The following is a 10,072-nucleotide window of genomic DNA, read 5'->3' as shown; positions in this document are numbered from 1 at the left end:
TGAAGGTAAGTGCTCTTGAAAATACTGTTCTCGAATTCTTCAGCTACATTATAGTCAAATCTTGTTGCCAAAACAAGCTGTATGTGAGAACTAACTGTATTTTTCTAATCAACCTCTTAAGAAATTTATTACACACCTATGGAGCAGGTGGGACTTGAACCCACACTTTCTGGTCCGGGGGTAGGGACACTGTGTCACAAGAGGGCCTTTCTGATCCTTTTTGTTTTTTATTATTTAACCTAATTTTTTTCTAATCAACCTGTTTGGAGATTTATTAAACATCTCTGGAGCGGATGAGATTTCAACCCAGACCTCCTAGTCCAAGGCCAAGGACACTATCACTACACCACAAATTTATTAGCAACTAGCTCGAATTTTATTTGGATGTATCTATCTCATATCATGACTCCATTGTTTAGACCACGTCATCCAAAGCTGTGCAGGTCAGGTGAATTGGCTGTACTAAATTGCCCATAGTGTTAGGTGCATTAGTCAGGGGTAAATATAGAGGAATGGGTCTGGGTGGGTTACTCTTCAGACAGTCGGTGTGGACTTGTTGGGCTGAAGGGCCTGTTTCCATAATGTAGGGAATCTAATCTAATCTAATCTTCTATACATCTATCCAATCCTACATTTCTAAAGATCTCGAAAAGGTTTCCCTCTAAATTTGTCCTTTCTAAGCAAACCATGATCCAGCCTTTCACTTTTCCTGATAATCGATCACTCAGCTCTGATCTTGAAGCGGGTTAATTTCAATGCTCTTTATATGATTCGCACAGGTTCACAAATGAGAACAGGAGAGCAGGATTGTAAAATAGAGATTGCAGGAATCACTTGGGTGTGTGTCGAGCAAAGATTTATAAGGGTTGAATTCATTATCACTGTGATTGAAGTTTGCAACATGTGGAGAACAAATGAGACCCAACGAGAAGAAAAACACAAGGAAAGGAGTGGAGCAGATTCTCTGAAAATTTGCCTTTAATGCTGCCACTCCGACAACATTGCTGAGCAGCCCGAGTCAGTGTAGAAATTACAGGGATACTGGCTCTTCAAGATGATTGATGTCATGTGTGTCATGTTTACTTTTTGTTTGGTGTGATGTGAAGGTGCCTGGGATGGACAGGGTCGGGAGTCACACGACACCAGGTTATAGTCCAACAGGTTTATTTGAAATCACAAGCTTTCGGAGCGCTGCCCTTTCATCAGGTGGAATGAAGAGAAGCATACAGGCACAGCGTTTATAGGCAGAGAGATCAAAAGATGGTACAAATGGTGTGAATGGAGTGTCGACAGGCTGAATAGTAAGTCTCTGCAAGTGATCAACAGTGTCAGATGGTGTGAATAAAGCATCAACAGCTGAATTTCAAGTGCAGGGATGACCTATAATTTGATTAATTGAGGCAGAGAGATAATTACAAAAGAAATAAAAACAAGATGGCGCTGGAAACAAACCAAATGGCTGGAATAACATGTAAAAGTTGCATGCGGAGGGTCGAACCAAAGTTACAAGTAATCCAAAACTGTACAAACTAACTGAGGTAGAGAGACCATAACAGGTTATTCAGACGATGGTGTCAAAACAGGATAGTAAGGAAGATTTACAAATACAGAACAGGATGGTGGGGTTGCATGCAGTGCAACATGTAGTGCTGGGGTTATCACAGGCTACTCAAACCAAGGGACATATAGTATTATTGTTGGACCATGAGACTAGAGATCCAACTCATGCTCTGGGGATCTAAGTTTGAATCCTACCATGTCAGATGATGAAATTTGATTTCAAACATAATCTGGACATTAAAGTCTAATAATGACTGCCAGGCTGTTTTCAATTGTGAGGAAAAGCTCATCTGGTTCCCTGATTGCATTTCGGGAAGGAAATCTGCCATCTTTACCTGGTCTGTCCTAAATGTGATCTAAAGAGCCATAGCAATAAGGTTGACTCTTAACTGGGCAATTAGGGATGGGCAATAAATGCTGGCCAAGCCAGTGACATTCAAGTCATAGAGTCATAGAGATGTACAGCATGGAAACAGACCCTTCAGTCCAACCCATCCATGCTGACCAGATATCCCAACCCAATCTAGTCCCACTTGCCAGCACCCGACCCATATCCCTCCAAACCCTTCCTACTCATATACTCATCCAAATGCCTTTTAAATATTGCAATTGTACCAGCCTCCACCACTTCCTCGGAGTTCATTCCATACATGTACCACCCTCTGCGTGAAAATGTTGCCCCTTAGGTCTCTTTTATATCTTTCCCCTCTCACTCTAAACATATGCCGTCTAGTTCTGGACTCCCCGACCCCAGGGAAAAGACTTTGTCTATTTATCCTATCCATGTCCCTCATAATTTTATAAACCTTTATAAGGTCACCCCTCAGCCTCAGACACTCGAGGAAAAACAGCCCCAGCTTATTCAACCTCTCCCTGTAGCTCAAATCCTCAAACCCTGGCAACATCCTTGTAAATCTTTTCTGAACCCGTTCAAGTTTCACAACATCTTTCCGATAGGAAGGAGACCAGAATTGCACGCAATATTCCAACAGTGGCCTAACCAATGTCCTGTACAGCCGCAACATGACCTCCCAACTCATGTACTCAATGCTCTGACCAATAAAGGAAAACATACCAAACGCCTTCTTCACTATCCTATCTACCTGCGACTCCACTTCCAAGGAGCTATGAACCTGCACTCCAAGGTCTCTTTGTTCAGCAACACTCCCAAGGACCTTACCATTAAGTGTATAAGTCCTGGTAAGATTTGCTTTCCCAAAAGCAGCACCTCACATTTATCTAAATTGAACTCCATCTGCCACTTTTCAGCCCATTGGCCCATCTGATCAAGAACCCTTTGTAATCTGAGGTGACCTTCTTCGTTGTCCATTACACCTTGGTGTCATCTGCAAACTTACTAAATATACCCCTTATGCTCACATCCAAATCATTTATATAAATGATGAAAAGTATGGACCCAGCACCAATCCTTGAGGCACTCCACTGGTCACAGGCCTCCAGTCTGAAAAACAATCCTCCACCACCACCCTCTTTCTTCTACCTTTGAGCCAGTTCTATATCCAAATGGCTATTTCTCCCTGTATTCCATGAGATTAAACCTTGCTATCCAGTCTCCCATGGGGAACCTTGTCGAATGCCTTACTGAAGTCCATATAGATCACATCTACCGCTCTGCCCTCAACAATCCTCTTTGTTAATTCTTCAAAAAATTCAATTAAGTTTGTGAGACATGATTTCCCACGCACAAAGCCATGCTGCCTATCTCTAATCAGTACTTGCCTTTCCAAATACATGTATATAACCTGTCCCTCAGGATTCCTTCCAACAACTTGCCCACCACCGAGGTCAGGCTCACCGGTCTACAGTTCCCTGGCTTGTCCTTACCACCTTTTGTAAACAGTGGCAGCACTTTAGCCAACCGCCAGTCTTCCAGCACCTCACCTGTAACTATCAATCATACAAATATCTCAGCAAGGGGCCCAGGAATGACTTCCCTAGCTTCCCACAGATTTCTAGCGTACACCTGATCAGTTCCTGAGGAATTATCCACTTTTATGCGTTTCAAGACATCCAGCACTTCCTCCTCTGTAATATGGGCATTTTTCAAGATGTCACCATCTATTTCCCTACATTCTATATCTTTCACGTCCTTTTCCACAGTAAATACTGATGAAAAATACTTGTTTAACATCTACCCCATCTCCTGCGGCTCCACACAAAGGCCGCTTTGCTGACCTTTGAGGGGCCCTATTTTCTCCCTAGTTACCCTTTTGCCCTTAATGTATTTGTAAAAACCCTTTGGATTCTCCTTAACCTTATTTGCCAAAGCTATCTCATGTCCCCTTTTTGTCCTCCTGATTTCCCTCTTAAGTAAACTCCCACTGCCTTTATATTCTTCTAAGGATTCACTCGATCTGTCCTGTCTATACCTGACATATGCTTCCTTCTTTTTCTTAACCAAACCCTCAATTTCTTTAATCATCCAGCATTTCCTACACCTAACAGCCTTTCCTTTCACCCTGACAGGAATCCCATGAATGATTTTTTAAAAAGCAATTGCAAAGACCTCACCTTGGCCTGTACTGTTTGGATGGATGATTTCCCAGTTGGATACCCCAAAATCAGGATTCAGATCATCCAACTGGACAGAGTCTAACAATAAGTGATTTTAACAAAGATCAATGCAGAGATAAAACCATAAATACTGTGGGTGCTCAATCAGAAAGGTTCAATCAGTAATTTCATGGTCACCATTACTGATGCAGCTTTAGATTCCAGAATCATTTAATTAACTGATCATTTAACTAATTTTGCAGCTGCCATGATGGAATTTGAGCTCTGGATTATTAATCTAGTGACACAAGCTTTATGCCACCATATGTGGTGAGGCCATTTCTCTGGTACATAGAACAATGGGGCTTTATAATACATTTTATGGATTAATATCTATACATGTTATATACATATATATTATTTATATATGTATAAACAAGCTGAATGGAGTTTAAAAGCTCAAAGTATCAAAATCATTTAATTCTGTCAGGGTTGACCAACTGAGTACTGATCTTGCACAGATAATGATAACATAAAGCAGAAGCAATAGGTGGAATCATATTCTCCACTTTCCTTTGATAGTCATTTAAATATGATTTTTTTATTTTCAGTCATCCCACCAATTACACAAATTACACCAATTACACCAAGCATCAACCACTATTTTACTCACCAGTAACCTTCATCTTGCTCTCGAGACAGCCATTAGCAATTCAGAATAATTGCCGCTATCTCGACTTCATTCAGCCCCATCAGTAAGCTGTAAATTTGCAACAATTCCTGGTGTCAATGGGTGAACTTGAAATTGGCTGCTTTCCAAGTTCCAGACTTCATGGAGGTTTCACAAAACATGAATCATATATCGGAGCTTGGGTCATGAAAAGATGCAGCTGATCATAACATTGTCCATATGCAGGAATCTGATTCAATCCAGTTAAACATTTGCACTGTATTGATTCTCAATAGACTAATACATTAACACGTTTCACATTTACAGAATTCCAATAGACGAACCATATATTACTGCAAATATTTCCAGTGGGACCAACTATTTTGCATTGAGTAGGCTTCCAAGCTCCTATTGTATTGACATTCATTCAATCAAACTTCTGTTTATGTTCTCCTACAGTATATGATTCCCAATCCAAGCAGGCTGCTGAAAGGTTTTAACACAGAAATTTGATGATTCCCAATTATACTGTCTCTTAATTACCAAGCACACAAAACATGTAGAATTGCTGGACACAGTAGACGTTATTCAGCTAATCAGGCCTGTTCAGCTCTCTGATTAATATTGTCCCCCTGCTCTTCCCCATAGTCCTCAATCTTTTTCCTCTTTGCATATTCATGCAATTCCCTTTGAAAGTTACCTGTTCCAGATTCCAGATCATAGCAACTCACGGTGATAAATAATTCCTCAACATCCCACTATTCTTTCACCAATTACCTTAAACACACGAAACTGACCACAGTCGCAGGTCCTTAGAGAGAGGTCTCTGGTGCTGAGTTTAACCCAAGGGTCACCACACCTCAAGCAGGGGGTGACATTGAGAAGCAGTAGCTGGTATGGGAATTCAACCCACATTGATGGTGTCACTGTGCATTGCAAACCAGCCTCTCATTCAATGGAAATGACTCTTATAGATGGCTTTTGACCCCAGTGTTAGTGCAAACAGCTTGTTCATTTATGATATCAACAGCTTTCCTGAATTTGATGTCTCAATTAAATGTTTCATTGACTTTCTGCTCTTTGTGGAACAATACAGCATCTCTATTTTCTCAACAGAACCAAAGTCCCTCCCTCATCTCTAGGCTTCATTCAATTAAAACCTCTCTGCATTTAATCAATCTCGTCATGTTTGGAGTCACAGAGTCATAGAGATGTACAGCAAGGAAACAGACCCTCTGAACCCTTCCTGTTCATACACCCATCCAGATGCCTCTTAAATGTTGCAATTGTACCAGCCTCCACCACTTCCTCTGGCAGCTCATTCCATATACACACCACCCTCTGCGTGAAAAAGGTGCCCCTTTTGCTCATCGCTCTTTGCCTAACTAGAGAGATTGTAATCATGCAAAGATTGAGATATTGAGATGAAAAGGGACAAGAAATAAGTTTGCACAAAAGCTGAACCCATGAGGAGGTGTAACATCCCATTCCCTCCATCTCCGGTAGCAGGTTAAAGATCTTTGACTTTGTGGACTGGGTGGTTTGAAATGAAGTGAGGTTTTCAGTGGAAGAATTATCCTTGTGGCAGCTCCTAAATGTATTGCACAGTCCCACTCTCTCTCAACAGCTCTGATTGGCTGTCCTTTTCAAAATATTTTTGAACCCTCCTTGGAAAGATATAATGGCATCTGCCCAATCACTGCAGCAAATTTCGACCTCTCCACCTCCTGATGCTGCCTAGCTTGCTGTCTTCTTCCAGCTACCTGTCTGTCTACTTTGAATCAATGTTCCAGCATTCACCCCCCAAGTAAGCCTTTCACCCAACCTCCGTCCCCATCAGAGACACCCTCACCCCAGATTCACCAGCCAGAGGAACATCAAATTCCCTATTCTCCCTGACAGATTCCCTCACTAATAAATTTCCTTCTCACTTTCCACGCTTCACTCAACATGACCCCAGAATCCCAGAAGTCTTTCCTAGTTTCTCAATATATTTTTTTTGGTAAATGTGCACAGGAAGGGAACTGCATTTATTCTGATTTAATATTTTAACCTTTTTGGCCGGAGAACCTGTTCCAAGCAATATAAGTGTTTGATTTGGATTTTATTGTCAAGTGCATTTTACAGTAGGAATGCAATAAAATACAGTGAAAAGCTTTCAATTGTTGCCTGAAAATGGTGCCATTTTGAATAATTTAAGAAGATAGAGCTGGAAGAGAGTCCATCAGTCCTGAGTCAGCTCATGACCGTCCATGACACCTATACCACTCGCCCTCCCCACCACTTCACCGCCGTCTACACCAGAACCAATCAACATTGAAGTCTTTGAAGCCATGCCTTGATATCCAGTTATATGAGGCTTATTAATAGAGTGCAGGAGGCAGAAGTTTAGAAGTCAGAGAAAGGTCCTTTGGCTCTTTAAATATTGCAGTCAATTAACCTGGATCTGCAAAATATTATGACAAATAATGGATACAAATTTTTGTCTAAACACCAGTTGGAAAGGTAGGACGATCAATTAAAGCAATAGTAAAAACCTCTCATAATATTACTCTCGGCTATACTTAATGGTAGGTAATATTAGGTGAACATTAAACTCAGTGTTCCACCCAATCCAGTGAGTCTCATGTCTGTAGAGTCAAGTAAAAATGAGACCTTGCTCCCTCAAATAAATCAAAATAACTGAAAGCCTGTGGCCTCATCTTGTGTTTGGAGTTGAGCTTAGTTGCTTCTATATTTTCAACTTCAAAGTCGGTCCACAATTTAAACAGCGTAAGTCAGGAGTGTGGTAGAACACTCTCCACTTGCCTGGATGAATACAGCTCCAATAACATTCAAAATGTGACACTATCCAGGACTAAGTAGCCTATTTGATTGGCACCACATCCACAAACATCCACTCCATCCACCACCGATGCTCTGTAACAATAGAGCGTACTGTATGTAAGCAGCAAATCACTAAACCTCCTCAGACAGCACCTTCCAAACCCATAACCACTTCCATCTAGAAGGACAAGGGCAGCAGATACATGGGAACACCACCTCAACGTCCCCTCCAAGCCACTCACCATTCTGATATGGAACTATATCATCACTCCTTCACTGTTGCTTGGTTCAAAACCTCTTTCTAATGGGATTGTGGGTCCACCTACACCAGATGCACTGTGGTTCCTCATCACCTTGTCAAGGGGGAATTATTGATGGGCAATGAATCCTGGCTTAGCCAATAATATTCATACCCATAGATGACTTCTAAAAAATATTCAAAGTAGGGTTAGCACATTTCTTTGCACTTCATAATTCACTTCCACTTATTCATCTTATTTCTAAATATTCAATCTTTCTAATGGAAAACATTAACCCATGTTGAGCACAATCAGATCAGAGTTATCTGTATGAATTGCTCTGGGAACTGTGGCTTAGCAATTTTGGAAATTTGGATAATAGTGACTTAGTATTATTGTCACCAGTAAGTATAGAACCATTTGGCCCATCACGTCCACACTGCTTCCCCAAAGAGCGACATACGACCCCCCACCAACCCAATCCTTGCAGCCCCACATTTCCCATGGCTAACCCACCTAATGTACATATCCCTGGACTCTACGGTCAATTTAGCCTGGCCAATCCACCTAACCTGCACATCTTTGGACTGTGGGAGGAAACCCATGCAGACCCCCACAGAAAGGATGTGCAAACTCCACACAGACGCATGAGGCTGGAATCGAACCCGGATCCCTGGCACTGTGAGGCTGCAGTGCTAACCACTGAGCCACAATACTATAAAGCAGGTAACATTCCCTAACCTACCTTCAAGGAACAGATTTACTAAATAAGTAACATCTTTGGGCTCGCAAATCACACATACAACTCAAATAAACTACTTCGGTTGAATTGAATTCACCAGTTTCCTCATCTCCCTCCCCCCACCCCACCTCATCCTATATACAACCCTCCAGCTCAGCACCGCCCTCTTGACCTATCTTCCTTCCCACCTATCCGTTCCGCTGTCCCCTCTGACCGATTATCATTACCCCCATCTGGATCTACCTATTGCATTCCTAAATACCTTCCCCCCCCAGCCCACCCCTACCCTCCTATTTATCTCTCAGCACCACCACCCCCACTCCATTCCTGAATAAGGGTTTATGCCCGTAACATCAATTCTCCTGCTCCTCAGCTGCTGCCTGACCTGCTGTGCTTTTCCAGCGCCACACTTTTTGACCTTGAATTGAAAGGATCCTAGTTTGAACTAATAATTATTTTCTAATTGTGACATTGAGGGCAGTGAGACTGTGGAACTTGCTATCATAGGGTGTGGTTGAGGTGAATAGCATAAATACACTTAAGGGAAAGCTGGATAAACACATGATAGAGATAGGAATAGAAAGAGTTAACTGACAGTGTGAGATGGAGTATGGGAAGTGGTCTTTTAGAAGCTTAAAATCAGAGTCAACCAATTGGGTGAAAGCAGTATTTCTGTCATGTAATTTCGGCATAATACCAACGTTCCCATACAGGGGTTCCCCATGAGTCAGCTTTTGCAAAAGAATCCAACAAATTTGCATACCAACCCAGCAGCTGCCTGAGATTATTAAGTGGGGGTATTAAGTGATGTGGGTCAAAGGCAGGTATATGGAGTTAAGCCACAGATCAGCTATGATCTCATTGAATGGTCTACTCTTGATGCTATGTCCCAAACAGTTGGACTCAACTGATTAACCACTGCCCAGTGTGGAAACAAGCTATAATAAGATTGGGATTAGAAAGGTAATTGAGGTCCATCTGGTTGGTACTAGGCATGTAGCCAATTTGAGGAATTAAGGCTAATGTAGGAGGCCCTTTAACACCAGTGACAGTATTTTACTGATGTCAGAGATGACCCCTCAATGCAGAGTCAACCAGGTTGATCCTGCAGATTGGTCAGCGATGGGGCTGACAGTTTGTTCATTATGTGGTCAGACAGGTTAAGTAGGCACCAGCCTTGGCTCAGTGGTGGCACCCTTACCTTGGAGTCACATGACTTGAGAGGTTTGAGCACAAAATCAGACACTGTCAGCACAACAGCAAGGAATGCTATTGTTCCAAAGGAGATATTTGGTAGGGTCTTGAGCAGTGATTGCGTCCCTGAAGAGCTGGGTTCAAGTCCCACCTGCACTAGACATGTGTCCAAATCAAACTGGTTGATTTAAAATTATTTTTCAAGGGGTCTCTTATGTTGAAATTCCTCATTTTAACAAGCATGGAGGGTCACAGTGGACGCCAAAACACAAAGCTGTTTCGTGGTTTTACAAACACACCATAGAAAACATTCTATCTGGGTTAGCG

The sequence above is a fragment of the Chiloscyllium plagiosum genome, unplaced genomic scaffold (genome assembly GCF_037043375.1).
Source record: "Chiloscyllium plagiosum isolate Xiang-an unplaced genomic scaffold, Cpla_swu_hap1 HiC_scaffold_22, whole genome shotgun sequence".
NCBI classification, from domain to species: domain Eukaryota; kingdom Metazoa; phylum Chordata; class Chondrichthyes; order Orectolobiformes; family Hemiscylliidae; genus Chiloscyllium; species Chiloscyllium plagiosum.
Note: the sequence above shows the minus strand (reverse complement) of the source record.